Here is a 15,802-nt window from a genome sequence, read left to right as displayed (position 1 = left end):
CTTTGGGTGATAATGATGTGTCAATGCAGGTTCATCATTTTTAACAAATGTACCATTCCAGTGAGGAAAGTTGATAATGGGGTAGGCTATGCATGTGTGGGGACACAGGTGATACACAGGAAATCTCTGTACCTTCCTCTTAATTTTGCTGTGAACCTAAAACTGCTCTTAAATATTAAAACTAAAAAAAAGGTAAACTGTCTGATACAATGTTCAGTATATGTGTTGTAATTATTAAATTAATCCTCTTTAACATTGTTGTCACCACTTCTCTGCATAGAAGCTTTCGATAGTTCACCACTGCTCACAGTCGCGTCATTCTCACATACAGAGTGTATTTGCCATGCCTCTTCATCACCTGAAGAATCCCATGAAGTTGGAGCTTCCTGGGCAAGTGGAAAATTACATAGAACCTGCTGAACCAGGAAAATGTGGAAGGGAGCATGTCCCTCTACTACTCTTCCTGCTTTACCATTTTGGGGTGGTCCCTTTCCAGGTGAACAGAATTAAAGCTTTTGCTCTATATCCAAAATAAAATTATATTAAATTTTTAAAAAGTTGGTAGCAGCACTGCATCACCTGGGCAGACTCAAACATATACAACCTTCAACAATCATTTTTTTTAAACATATTTATTGGAGTATAATTGCTTTACGGTGTTGTTAGTTTCTGCAGTATAACAAAGTGAATCAGCTATATGCATATCTCCATATCCCTCACTCTTGCGTCTCCCTCCCACCCTCCCTATCCCACCCCTCTAGGTGGTCACAAAGCACCGAGCTGATCTTCCTGTGCCATGCAGCTGCTTCCCACTAGGTATCTATTTTACATTTGGTAGTGTATACAGGTCAGTGCTACTCTCTCACTTCGTCCCAGCTTACCCTTCCCCCTCCCTGTGTCCTCAAGTCCATTCTCTATGTCTGTGTCTTTATTCCTGTCCTGCCCCTAGGTTCATCAAAGCCATTTTTCTTTTTTTATATTCCACATATTTGTGCTCGCATATGGTATTCGTTTTTCTCTTTCTGACTTACCTCATTCTGTATGACAGACTCTAGGTCCATCCACCTCGCTACAATAACTCAATTTCACTTCTTTTTGTGGCTGAGTAATATTCCATTGTATATATGTGCCACATCTCCCTTATCCATTCAACTGTTGATGGACACTTAGGTTGCTTCCTTGTCCTGGCTATTGTAAATAGTGTTGCCTGAACACTGTGGTACATGACTCTTTTTGAATTATGATTTTCTCAGGGTATATGCCCAGTAGCGGAATTGCTGGGTCATATGGTTGTTCTATTTTTAGTTTTCTAAGGAACCTCCATACTATTCTCCATAGTGGCTGTACCACTTTACAACAGTGCAAGAGGGTTCCCTTTTCTCCACACCCTCTCCAGCATTTATTGTTTGTAGAGTTTCTGATGATGGGCATTCTGACTGGTGTGAGGTGATACCTCATTGCAGTTTTAATTTGCATTTCTCTAATGATTAGTGATGTTGAGTATCCTTTCACGTGTTTGTTGGCAATCTGTAGATCTTCTTTGGAGAAATATCTGTTTAGGTCTTCAGCCCATTTTTGGAATGAGCTGTCTGTCTTTTTGATATTGAGCTGCATGAGCTGCTTGTATATTTTGGATAATCTTTTGTCAGTAGCTTTGTATGCAAATATTATCTCCCATTCTGAAGGTTGTCTTTTCATCTTTTTTATGGTTTCCTTGGCTGTTCAAAAGCTTTTAAGTTTCATTAGGTCTCATTTGTTTATTTTTGTTTTCATTTCCATTTCTCTAGGAGGTGGGTCAAAAAGGATCTTGCTGTGATTTATGTCAGCATGCTCTGCCTATGCTTTCCTCTAAGAATTTTATACTGTCTGGTCTTACATTTAGGCCTTTAATCCATTTTAAGTTTATTTTTATGTATGGTGTTAGGAAGTGTTCTAGCTTCATTCTTTTACATGTAGCTGTCCAATTTTCCCAGCACCACTTATTGAAGAGGCTATCTTTTCTCCATTGTATACTCTTGCCTCCTTTATCAAAGATAAGGTGACCATTTGTGTGTGGCTTTATCTCTGGGCTTTCTATCCTGTTCCACTGATCTGTATTTCTGCTTTTGTGCCTATACCATACTGTCTTAATTACTGTAGCTTTGTAGTATAGTCTGAAGTCCGGGAGCCTGATTCCTCCAACTCAGTTTTTCTTTCTCAAGACTGTGTCGGCTATTCAGGGTCTTTTGTGTTTCCATACAAGTTGTGCAATTTTTTGTTCTAGTTCTGTGAAAAATGCCATTGGTAGTTTGATAGGGATTGCATTGAATCTGGGTAGTATAGTCATCTTCACAATGTTGATTCTTCCAATCCAAGAACATAGTATATCTCTCCATCTGTCTGTATCATCTTTAATTTCTTTCATCAGTGTCTTACACTTTTCTGCATACAAGTCTTTTTTCTCCTTAGGTAGGTTTATTCCTAGGTATTTTATTCTTTTTGTTGCAATGGTAAATGGGAGTGTTTCCTTAATTTCCCTTTCAGATTTTTCATCATTAGTGTATAGGAATGCAAGAAATTTCTGTGCATTAATTTTGTATCCTGCTACTCTACCAAATTCATTGATTAGCTCTAGTAGTTTTCTGGTAGCATCTTTAGGATACTCTATGTATAGTATTGTGTCATCTGCAAACAGTGACAGTTTTACTTCTTTTCCAATTTGGATTCCTTTTATTTCTTTTTCTTCTCTGATTGCTGTGGCTAAAACTTCCAAAACTATGTTGAATAACAGTGGTGAGAGTGGGCAACCTTGTCTTGTTCCTGATCTTAGAGGAAATGGTTTCAGTTTTTCACCACTGGGAATGATGTTGTCTGTGGGCTTGTCATATATGGCCTTTATTATGTTCAGGTAGGTTCCCAGTATGCCTACTTCTGGAGATTTTTATCATAAATGGGTGTTGAATTTTGTCAAAAGCTTTTTCTGCATCTATTGAGATTATTATATGGTTTTTATCCTTCAATTTGTTAATCTGGTTTATCACATTGACTGATTTGCATATATTGAAGAATCCTTGCATTCCTGGGATAAACCCCACCTGATCATGGTGTGTGATCCTTTTAATGTGCTGTTGGATTCTGTTTGCTAGTATTTTGTTGAGGATTTTTTCACCTATGTTCATCAGAGATACTGGCCTGTAGTTTTCTTGTTTTGTGACATCTTTGTCTGGTTTTCGCATCAGGGTGATGGTGACCTCGTAGAATTAGTTTGGGAGTGTTCCTCCCTCTGCTATATTTTGCAAGAGTTTGAGAAGAATAGGTGTTAGCTCTTCTCTAAATGTTTGATAGAATTCGCCTGTGAAGCCGTCTGGTCCTGGGCTTTTGTGTGTTGGAAAATTTTTAATCACAGTTTCAATTTCAGTGCTTGTTATTGCTCTGTTTATAGTTTCTATTTCTTCCTGGTTCCATCTCAGAAGGTTGTGCTTTTCTAAGAATTTGTCCATTTCTTCCAGGTTGTCCATTTTATTGGCACAGAGTTGCTGGCAGTAATCTCTCATGATCCTTTGTATTTCTGCAGTGTCGGTTGTTAGTTCTTTCTCATTTCTAATTCTGTTGATTTGAGTCTTCTTTTTTTCTTGATGAGTCTGGCTAATGATTTACCAATTTTGTTTATCTTCTCAAAGAATCAGCTTTTAGTTTTATCGTTCTTTGCTACTGTTTCCGTCATTTCTTTTTCATTCATTTCTGATCTGATCTTTATAATTTCTTTCCTTCCACTAAGTTTGGGGTTATTTTTCTGTTCTTCTTTCTCTAATTGCTTTAGGTGTAAAGTTAGGTTGTTTGAGATGTTTCTTGTTTCTTGAGGTAGAATTGTATAGCTATGAACGTCCCTCTTAGAATTGCTTTTGCTGCATCCCATAGGTTTTGGGTCGTCGTGTTTCCATTGTATTTGTTTCTAGGTATTTTTTGATTTCCTCTTTGATTTCTTCAGTGAGCTCTTGGTTATTTAGTAGTATATTGTTTGGCCTCCATGTGTCTGTATTTTTTATAGTTCTTTTCTTGTAACTGATTATCTAGTCTCATAGCATTGTGGTCGGAAAAGATACTTGATACGATTTCAGTTTTCTTAAATTTACCAAGGCTTGATTTGTGACCCAAGATATGGGTCTCTATCCTGGACAATGTCCCATGAACACTTGAGAAGAAAGTGTATTCTTCTGCTTTTGGGTGGAATGTCCTAAAAACATCAATTAACTCTATCTGGTGTATTGTGTCATTTAAAGCTTGTGTTTCCTTATTTATATTCTGTCTGGATGATCTGTTTATTGGTTTAAGTGGGGTGTTAAAGTCCCCTACTATTATTGTGTTACTGTCAATTTCTCCTTTTATGGCTGTTAGCATTTGCCTTATGTATTGAGGTGCTCCTGTGTTGGGGGCAGAAATATTTATAATTGTTATGTTTTCTTCTTGGATTGATCCCTTAATCATTATGTACTGTCCTACCTTATATGTTTTAATAGTCTTTATTTTAAAGTCTATTATATGTGATATGAGTATTGCTACTCCAGCTTTCTTGTGATTTCCATTTGCATGGAAATTTCTATCCCCTCACTTTCAGTCTGTATGTGTCCCTAGGTCTGAAGTGGGTTTCTTGTAGACAGCATATAAGGGTCTTGTTTTTGTATCCATTCAGCCAGTCTGTGTCTTTTGGTTGGAGCATTTAATACATTTACATTCAAGGTGATTATTGATACGTATGCTCCTATTACCATTTTGTTAACTGATTTGGGTTTGTTTTTGTGGGTCTTTTTCTTCTCTTGTGTTTCCACTTAAAGAAGTTCCTTTAGGATTTGTTGTAAAGCTGGTTTGGTGTTGCTGAATTCTCTTAGCTTTTGCTTGTCTGTAAAGCCTTTGATTTCTCTGTCAAATCGGAGTGAGATCCTTGCTGGGTAGAGTAATCCTGGTTGTAGGTTCTCCCCTTTCATCACTTTAAATATGTCCTGCCATTCCCTTCTGGCTTGCAGAGTTTCTGCTGAAAAATCAGCTGTTAACCTTATGGGGATTCCCTTGTATGTTATTTGTTCCTTTTCCCTTGCTGCTTTCAGCATTTTTTCTTTGTATTTAATCTTTGATACTTTAATATGTGTCTCGGCGTGTTTCTCTTTGGGTTTATCCTGTATGGTACTCTCTGTGCTTCCTGGACTTGACTATTTCCTTTCCCATATTAGGGAAGTTTTCGACTATAATCTCTTCAAATATTGTCTCAGACCCTCTCTTTTTCTCTTCTTCTTCTGGGACCCCTATAATTTGAATGTTGGTGCATTTAATGTAGTCCCAGGGGTCTCTCAGACTGTCCTCAATTATTTTCACTCATTTTTCTTTACTCTGCTCCCTGGCAGTTATTTCCATCATTTTATCTTCCAGCTCACTTATCTGGTCTTTTGCCTCAGTTATTGTTATTGATTCCTTCTAGAGTTGGTTTTTTTTTTTTTTTTTTTTTTTGCGGTACGCCGGCCTGTCACTGTTGTGGCCTCTCTCATTGCAGAGCACAGGCTCCGGAATGCGCAGGCTCAGCGGCCATGGCTCACGGGCCTAGCCGCTCCGCGGCATGTGGGATCTTCCCTAACCAGGGCATGAACCCGTGTCCCCTGCATCAGCAGGCGGACTCTCAACCACTGCGCCACCAGGGAAGCCCTAGAATATTTTTAATTTCAGTAACTGTGTTGTTCATCACTGTTTGTTTGCTCTTTAGTTCTCCTAGATCCTTGTTAAATGTTTCTTGTATTTTCTCCATTCTGTTTCTGAGATTTTGGATCATCTTTACTATCATTACTCTGAATTCTTTTTCAGGTAGGTTGCCTATTTATTCATTTATTTGGTCTTGTAGGTTTCTACCTTGTTCCACTGTATGTGACAATTTTTTTTGTTTCTTTTGTTTTTGTTTTAAATAGGTGGTGCTGTATTCCTGTCTCACTGGTTGTTTGGCCTGAGATGTCCAACACTGGAGTTTGCAGACAGTTGGATAGAGCTGGGTCTTGGTGCTGAGATGAGGACCTCTGGGAGGCCTCACTCCGATTGATATTCCCTGGGGTCTTAGGTTCTCTGTTAGTCCAGCTGTTTGGACTTGGAGCTCCCACAACAGGAGCTCGGGCCCGACCTCTGGCCTGGGAACCAAGATCCTGCAAGCCAGTCACTGGGGGTTCCTCCTGTCCCCTTAGGTGCCCATGGTCCCCCACCAGTGCCTGGTAGGTGTCCTAGTTGTGAGGAGACACAAATTCTGCATCCTCCTAGTATGCCATCTTGACTCTGTCTCCTACAGCAATCATTTTTAACAAACCACAATTTGGCACTCAGTAATATACAATACTGACTTATAAGATAGGAATCCTTCAGAGAAGAACCAGTCTTTTACCACTTTGTAAACTCACCTGACTAGTCAACTGGGTTTGACAACCAACTAGCCTCTATGCATACAGCTAAGAACTGGCTTACTGTAACAATTATTTTAGGCAATTAATAGACCTTTTCAGTGTAGGTTTCCACTTTAATCTGCCAAGACTTATTTTTCCTATTAAAAGTGAATGTATTTTATAAAGTTCTATAGCTATCAAGATTTGGTTCTCATTCAGAAGGGGTACATTATATATTTTAAGTAACTATCTAAACATTTAAGAGAAATAACTGTGTATTCTTACTTATCAAAGCTAAGTAATACATTATTTTCAAATTTCTTCTGTTTTATTATTATTATACGAATGTATTATAACATTTAACATCTATTAAATGAGCTGTTAGTTGATTTTATTATTTAAAAAAAAGCAAAAGATTACTCTAGATAGTAAAATATACCAAATTAAAACTTGAGAGTAGTATGGCATTTTCCACTTCTAAAATACTTTAATGGTAAAAACAAAAACTTCTGTTTTTATAATGGGCAACCATGGATTTTTATTAAAAATTTATAATTACATTAATTCCCAACTATAGTTAAGAAATCAAACCCTTCAAAGAGACTATTATTTACCTATATTTACAAAACCTCTATCTACTTGCTCTTTTTCTTTTAACACCAAGTTTCTTTAAAAGCTATAGATTTAAAAGGTTCTTGGGGTTTTTTGGTCCAGGGGAGGTCCTTTTGCCTTAAAATATGTTGGAGGGAGACGGTGGAGAGAGAGAGAGGAAAGAAATAAAATAACTGAAATGAAAATGATTCCAAGTCAACTATTTCTCAGTTTATCTCAATTTTCTTTCTAGGCAAGATTCACTGCAATATTTAACTTTTTTGATGATATACTTGATATATAAACAAATATATGGAGCCTACTTCCCTACCTATAAGTTACTCAGTACCTCATATGACTTGTGTTCACAGGTAGATTCTTTATACACCTGGATGAAAAAATGAACACAACGTCCTGGCTAACAGCTATTTAAGGAGGTCATTAGCATTTCAAATAGCTCAGATAAAGTGCTTTCACACTTTCCCTAATCTTCCTCTTACACAACTAGGTCTCAAGCTTTTATTAAATGTGAGGAATTCAACAGCTTTGAAATTCAAAACTAACCCCATATGGAAAACTACTTTTATTTTTCCTATGTCTCATTCTTTTATCTTCTTACATTCTAGGGATGCTAAAATGTCATATCTTTTTGGAGTGTTCCAAAAAATTGTCAGGAATTCTTCTTTGAAAATGTTTGTTTTCCTTAAAGCAACTTTAGGCTCAGGCAACAAGTTTTTGTTTTTTAGGTCGCACCGAGCAGCGTGTGGGATCGTAGTTTCCCGATCAGCGATCGAACCTGTATCCCCCTGCAGTGGAAGCGCAGAGCCCTGACCACTGGATGGCCAGGGAAGTCCCTCAGGCAACAAGTTTTGAGTATGTCTTAGAAGGAGGGACTGCAAATAGTTCGGAATGGTGTGGGGAAAAAAGATGGAGAAGTAAGTAAGGGTTAGCTTAGGAAGGCACATGGCTGGGTGGTTAAGAGGAAGGACTCTGATGTGGCAAACTTCAGTTCAAAGTATGCTAGCCACTCACCAGCTAAGGCAACCCTGGACAAATCAGCAAGCATTTCTAAATCATCTCACTTGTGTTTTTAATTAATTTTTATTGGAGTACAGTTACTTTACAATGTTGTGTTAGTTTCTATATAACAGCAAAGTGAATCAGCTATACGTATACATATACCCCCTTCTTTTTTAGAGTTCCTTCACATTTAGGTCACCACAGAGCACTGAGTTCCCTGTGCTATACAGTAGGTTCTCATTAAATCATCTCACTTGTTAAATGAAGGTAACAATACTTCCCCTCTTAAGATTGTTTGGTGACAACCTCAGAGAATACTTAGCACAGAATTAGCTGGTAGTTAAGAAAGTTCAAAGGGCAATAAGAAATCACTAAAGAATTTTAAGCAGAGAGACATATGTGAATGCATAGTGAAGAATGTATTATAGAGAGCCAAAACTGGAAGTGAAGATCAGTCAGGATGCTGTTTTAGTAATCTGAGAAACCACAGCATGACGTGTGCTAAGATGGTGAAGAAAAAGAAGGATGGATCCTAGAGGTACTATGGGTTTAAAATCAATAGGAAGTTGTGGCTAACTGGGGATGAAGAAAAGGAAGAATCAGAATGACACCTGGGTTCTGGCATGGATAGTAATACCCACTTATTGTGAGAGGAGGGAAAAAAGGGCTTGAGGGATGCTGCTGGGGAGGACAAAATAAGCAGGTAAGTTTAGCTTTGTTGAGTTTAACACAGGTATGGAAGAAATATTCATGAGCTGGGTGAACAGAGGTCTCAAGTGCAAACAAAAAAACTATTCATGATGCCAATCTCAGAATTGTTAATATATACAGGATGTTAACTGAAGATATGGGACTGGAGATTACCCAAAAAGTATATAGAGAAAAGTGTTAAGGTCAGAATCCTACAAAATTCCAATACTTAATGGTTGTAAAGAGGAAACATTTGCAAGGACAGAGATCACAAACAGAAGGAAGCCCAGGCATATCATTAAACTTATGGGAGGAGTTTCAAGAAATAAAGAGTAGTCAGTAGTGCTAAATTTTGCTAAGAAATCAAGTACTGACCAAAAAAACAAACAAACAAACAAAAAAACATGGGAGTAGGGGAAGTACCCAAGATGCTTATTTGGGGAGGGGAAAAAAAAGGTATAGAGAGATAGATGGATCTGTTCCCTTCTACCATAACATTACTAGCCACAATAATGTTTTGAGTTCTTTTTTTTTCCTAATGACATACAAATGCAGAAAATCAGATTCAGCCAAACAGGTTAATATACACATCAGTTAATAAATAAGCATTCCTAAGTTATTTAAAAACAAAAACAAAAAACCCTCCTAAAACATTTACCTACTTTTATAAAGAAGCCATACAGGAAAAACATTGCAAAACTGTAAAGTCCCCCTATTACACAGAACAAAGAGACCTTGTAATTACTAAGCCACGGTTTCTAGGCTCTTTCAAGTTTTACCAACTTGCTGCCCCTTAACCTTTTTCCTTATGTCATTAAGAAAATGAAAAATCACTGTATTCCCCTTGAATGGAGATGAACAATAGAGACTTTGAATGCATTTAATATCTCCCCTCTAGATCACTTTTTTTCTCCATTCTAAAAGAATAAAATAGGGCTATCACTATTGTTATCTTGCCTCAATATTAGGTCATTTAGAGATTCTTCTCCCTCTAGAGAACTGGCTTCTACACTCCGAATGAAACTAGTGTACTAAAAAGGATACTCCCTAGTTCTGCAACCAGAGACCAGTACAGTAGAGAAACAAAGATTATCTGTTCTCAAGGTTCTAATGTTACCAGAGTACTAGAGGAGTAGGTAAACCTTTATGTTGGGTACCCATCAAAATGTAATCTACAGCCAAATTTGAATGACTTTCACTAAAATTGTTATATTTACAAGTACCTTCATCTCTATCTGGCAGCAATAAGATGAATCTCTTAAGAAGAAAATTAAATGCATCTTCTCAAATTCAGAAAAGAAATATGATATAAATATTTAAGCACCAACATAAATTTTAAATATTCAGGTGAAACTTAAACAATTGTTCTACTCATGAATACAGTATTTAGATTATCTGTATAAAATTCTGACACATCTAGCAAATTTAAATGCAGAGAAAATGTATTTTGCAACAATTATTTCATTAATTAAAAGTGATGAGTTTTAAGTTTTTTCTCTTCCATTCCAAATGTTAAGAAAACCAAAGTATCTGGAAAAATCAAACTCTTAAGCCATGAAAAACAAAATAGGCATTAAAAGAAAAACAAACAAACAAACAACACTTCCCCCTGTAACAAAGTGACCAACATACCAACGTTAGCTCTGAAAATTAGAGATACTAAATTTATCAGCAAAAATTTACAGAAAATAAATTACTTAAATTGCAAAATGAGCTAGACTATTTAATTCAAGATTATACATACATGCTCAACTACTGGTTCCATCAGTGAGTTAGAGCTTAACTCATGACTTAATACTGGCTCCCATTTATAAATTAAAATTAGAATTTTTAAACGTCTTACAGAATTTTGCTTTAAAACAACTTTTTAAGTTTATTCTGGTGCATTAGTTAACAAGTTCCTATCCTGAACAATTATAGCCTATTCTATTTAACAGACTAGCTGGCAAGAGTACATACATAATGCAGAAGTTATTGTCAAATGGAGAATGCTCTTACAGACAAACGGAAACAACACAGGACTAGTAACACACTACGTGTGTGTAGTCATTTTACCTTCAATTGAAAGCCTGTGAAATACTGGAAAGGTGTAATATATCATTTTAAAACCTTGATCTATACACACTAATTGTTTCTATATTGTACTTAAAAAATCAGAAATGTGCTATTCATACCTGTTCAGAGTTAAGTCAAATACTACCGCCCCCTCTCAAAAAAATGTTTCTGATGTACTTTCTTAAAAGAAAATACTTCTTCTGGTATGTGCTTACCAAAGAAACATGTACTGAGGAAAGCTGGCGGGAACAACAATGCCAATGTAAAACATTAAGCCCTCTACTTAAATGAAGCAATACATAACAATATTAACCAACAAAGATATAATTACTCACTTAAGTGGGTAAAAATGCTCCCAATTTCCTTCAGCTGATCTTAATGTCCAGAGAATGGATTTAGATCCATCTACATCTTGGAAAATGCAATTTAAAATAGGCTATTCGTTTAGGCAAAAACTAATCAACAAGTCAGAGAGCTTCAGAGGCACACTTTAATGAGAACACTTCAGGGGCTACCCATTAGAGAAATTTTTGAAGCACATTCTTCTGGTGGCAATATAAATTGGAATAACCTTTTCGAAAGGCAATTTGGCTACTGAAGTGTTTATATCCTTTGATCTAGGTAAGCCCACTCCAGGGGATTTTTCCGAAAGAAATAAAGAGGAAAGTATTCTAAAATGTACACAAAGAGGTTTGTTCAACGCAATACCGTTTAAAATGGTGAAAAATTAGGAACAATCTAAACAGGTAAAAGACTAGGTAAATTAAGGTCCCATTAACCTAAGAGAATTATATAGCAAATGAAATGAAAACAATTTTAACAATACATGATATAGTTTAACGAAAAAATATAAAACTGCCTTTATTTACAATGAGGGGGAAAATAAAAGAATATGGTAAGGTGCAGAATAGAAGAGGGGGAAAAAAATAAGACCACCTCATGATGATCTTGTGGATATCTGGGTGACTTTTCTTGATTTTATTATTACTATAGTATTGCTTATGCAATAGATAGAGCAGAAAAGCATTAATTTAAAAACTTTTACATGATCTGGAAGAAGCAGCATAGCAAATACAAGTATACTGATTATTCAAATTATTCTATACCTTAATTTCTATGCGATCAAAGAGCAACAATATAAAGACATGAGCCTCTAAAGGAAACTTCTGGTACTGAAACATACTACAATTATTTCATAAGTAAGAAATGTCACTAGATTCATAGATACTTTTTTTTAAGTTTTGGTAGTCTACCTATACCTCTGAAAAATAGAAATCCATCCATTTCCTGTTTCAAAAGGGTGTCAATTACTTTACGTCCACCTTTGAAAGAAATGAAGTTTGAAGGAAGGAGAAAGTTTTTACCTTGTTCTATATAAAATGAATCCATGATCTTTTAAAAAACAAAACTAAAATTATAAGCATATTAAAAATGCCAACAATATTGCTAGATTTAAAGTATACTGAAGTTTTAAAAAAGGGGAGGTATGCTGGGGGATAAAAAAAAAAATTAAACAGCTGGCATTTCAATTCTTTAAAAAGGACCAACTTAACCCTACCACATATATCTTTTAGCAACTTAATAACATTTTAAGTTCAAGGAAAATGACATATCAAATAGACCTCCTCAAGATGTCATTTACAAAAACTGACAAATGATTCCTCAAACATCCAACCCAAGAGAAAAGCCTGTTACTGGAGATGATTTTTATTCAAGTATTTTTTAATGACACTTAAATTCTGAACTCAAAGTAATGATAAAGAAAGTCAAGTTTGATTCTCTGAACACCTATTTCCTGTCCAAACAGCCCTTTTGTTCTGCTTCCCTGCTTAATTTTAATGTTCAGTTTGCATCAGAAAATAGCAACAATGACAAAACCTAACATACACAGAAGCATAAAGGAGCAAAAGTGTAAAATAAAGGATCATTAAAAGATTAGAACAAAAATCCTACCAACAAAACCTCCACAATTTTCTGTTTGCTTCACCTCAGATTAACTTCACTTGAAGCTGTACTCCAAAGCAACCAAACCTGAATACCAAGCTCCACCTTCTCCAATTTTAGTGGCTGAAGAGTAAAATCTCCTCCCTGTTAGTGAAACTGATAATTGTGATTGGATACGGCTAATATCCATTATTTTAAAGAACTTTTCCTTGCTAGCAGGTTAGGTAAACACTCTAAAACCCCCTGGATAAGCTGGTTTCTTAAAGGAACAGTAGGTAATGTTTCAGTTTTCCCATCACATACTATTTGCTTACTCTTTTGTCTAGGTAAAAAATAAATAAACCAAGTAACAAAAATGAAAATCTCACAGATGCAGCATTAATTTGCAGTTCAGCAACCAATTGTTTAAAATACAATGCTTTTAAGCTAAATTATTTGATATTTTTTACAGAGCCTGAAGGTGAAGTTATGCTTTATAAAGACTCCTTTTTCAATACAGTTCACATTTTGTATGAAAATTTTAAAACGGCAACAGAAAATCCATTGCAAAATTTTGCTAATAAGAACAAAACAGTCTTTTCTCTAAGACTTAAACATAAAACCACATCTTAAGTGAAAATACATAGCACTAAAACACTGAATGCAAAAATTTCATTTCTAAGCTATCAAATTCACTGATACTTATGTTCTCAGTATCACAAGAATAGAATGAAATTTTCAGTGACATCAGACTGATAATTCTATTTGAAACTGAAGAAAAATGAGGCAGAAACATTATTTCTATATTACCACATTTACAGGTCTGACATTGCGCGTTTTTGCAAGGATAATGCTTATCCACTGCAAATGGATATCTATAAAAGGAGAAGGCAACTTGTTCTAATGAACATGTTCAGGTATAAAGTTTGGAATGGTTTAAGCTGGTTTTTTAAAAAATCATTATTATTTTTTTAAGAGATGGTTGGACACTATTTTGTACCCTACTTAAGTATTACTTTAACGTGGCATGGAAACCCTAAGGTACAGCTGAAGGGTATACATACACCTCTTAAAACAGTAAGTTATGTTAAATGTTATTTTTACTACAGAGATTCTGATTTTTCAACAAAAAAGACCTACAGTCACTTTGTACATTACTAAATTTGCTGTATTTTATTATGTTTATTTTAATTAGAACTGTGTGTTTTTAGGAGCTTGACCCATTAACTACTACTCTGACATTAATCATTATCTGATTGAATGACATTTAAATAATACTAAGCTCTACCAAAAATTGACTGATTTATAAAAACACATTCAAAATTAAAGCAAATTAGCGTAGCTCCTTCTTAAAACATATTCAGTAAGTTTATATAATTTTAAATTTGAATTTAGTTTTCTAAGTTAAAAACCTTTCAAGCATTTTTCCTCAAAGAAAATTCATATATTAGAACAACATAAAGCCAACAAACTTGTTTTGAATACAAAGAGAAGCCTTTGTAAGAAACTGAAAATTCACATAATTGCAACTAGACATGAATATGGAGTAATACCCTGCAGAAGCCCAAACAGCTGCATAATCTATTATGCCTTTTAAGTGGACAAATTGAAAGAGCCAATTCACAGAGGTCTAGTCCCAAAATCCTTTGCAAGGATTCATGGCTGTGAATGCCCAGTACTTCACGAGTCAAGTTCAGGTTTTCTTCCCACTGTGTGAACACTTGCAAAAGGACACTGGAAGCAGAAGAGGTACAGGAACAAACAATAGAAAAAATACATAATTTGAGTTACAGCATAGAACTTGAGTTAATCATAAAACAAGTTTTAGATGGCCAAAATTTTACAGGGTTATAGAAAAAAAGATGGCAAATATTTTAATCTTAAAATGTGCCAAGCATAAAATTAGTAGACAGTTATGGGAACCAAAAGAACCTTTGTTCTAACGCCAGATTTTCACATTGAAGTTAATTATCTGTGTAAAACAAACGCATAGAACATACACTAATTTAACACCAAAACCACTCTCAATCTATAACCAACAGAAAAGAGAAATATAGACTTAGCTATTCCAGATTGTTCAAAGATCTCCAGGACCTACTTGAAAGAACTTCAAGTTGATAAATATCATTTTAGGTGGCTTACAGGTTAAAATTAAGGGTATTTTATTCCTCTCCTAAATCCATAGTAGAAGAAAACAACAGCAAAAATAAATGAAAAGAAAGCATTACCACAACTGAGATTATTTGAAAACAATATTGCTTCATAGGAACAGGGAGGCTGCAAAAGCTTCAAGGCTCCCAGATTGCATGTGACAATATCACCTTTTGAACATCAAGTATTCAAAGGACGTATTGTATATTCTTTGTGGGAGTTCAGAGGTTTTCCCAAACCTATCAACTGAAAACAATTTAGAAGAGCACAAGCCACTGAACAACTTGGTCTCATTTCACTTTTGATTAAAAAGACCCCATATAAAGAATCAATACCTAGACTATTAGGAACAACTTTTGGTACAAACAGAGCAGGGTGAAAACTTCCACAGAATTTTTAAGCACTGAGAATAGCTCAAACTATTCTTCCTACAACAGAAATTAATCCTTGGCAGTAGTATCCCTGGGTGCTATATAAATATAATTACAGGTATAATATAAAATATACTTTATATATAATATAAAATATAAATACAGGTAGTTAAGGCAGTAGTAGGTGAAAGGACCACCCTGACATTAGCAAAAACATGACTAGGGTCACTAAGGATAAAGTCTGAAAAACACCAACTAACGGAGGAAGAAAAAAATTAAGAAATATTTCCCTGACAAATACATGGTGTCTACAGAAGTGAGGTATGTATTTGAGTTTGCAACTCCTGATGACTACCTTCTAACTCGTTAAGGGAAAAGAATACAAGGTGAGAATCGGGGAGAGAGGGAGGGTTGTGATGGCCCATTCAGCAAAATACTAAACACAAAGGAAACATTAAGAAAATAAACAGATTAGAAAGCATAAACCAAGCTGATGTCTTTTATAAGACAGTAAATTGCTTTAAATCTAAAGGAATAAACAGGTTACCAATAAATTAAAAAGGAACAGAGATCATAGTATTGAGACCGAAGTATAAGTAAAGGAAAAAGCATTCA

The 15,802-nt window shown here is 35.3% G+C and overlaps 1 protein-coding gene across 4 annotated transcripts in view; it reads right to left on the bottom strand.

Annotated features, from left to right (window-relative positions):
- Positions 1-15,802, bottom strand: part of ZFAND6 (zinc finger AN1-type containing 6) — a 75,167-nt gene that overhangs the window by 52,324 nt on the left and 7,041 nt on the right. Inside the window, exon 2 of one of the 4 annotated variants that reach the window (XM_060157279.1) lies at positions 11,078-11,153. The exons of the other annotated variants lie outside the window; for them this stretch is intronic. The gene's annotated coding sequence lies outside the window, so the exon portion shown is untranslated. The remainder of the gene's footprint in view (positions 1-11,077; positions 11,154-15,802) is intronic. 4 annotated transcript variants of the gene reach the window in all.

Source organism: Lagenorhynchus albirostris, chromosome 1, assembly GCF_949774975.1.
Source record: "Lagenorhynchus albirostris chromosome 1, mLagAlb1.1, whole genome shotgun sequence".
NCBI classification, from domain to species: Eukaryota; Metazoa; Chordata; class Mammalia; order Artiodactyla; family Delphinidae; genus Lagenorhynchus; species Lagenorhynchus albirostris.
Note: the sequence above shows the minus strand (reverse complement) of the source record. Positions and strands in the feature narration are given on the sequence as shown.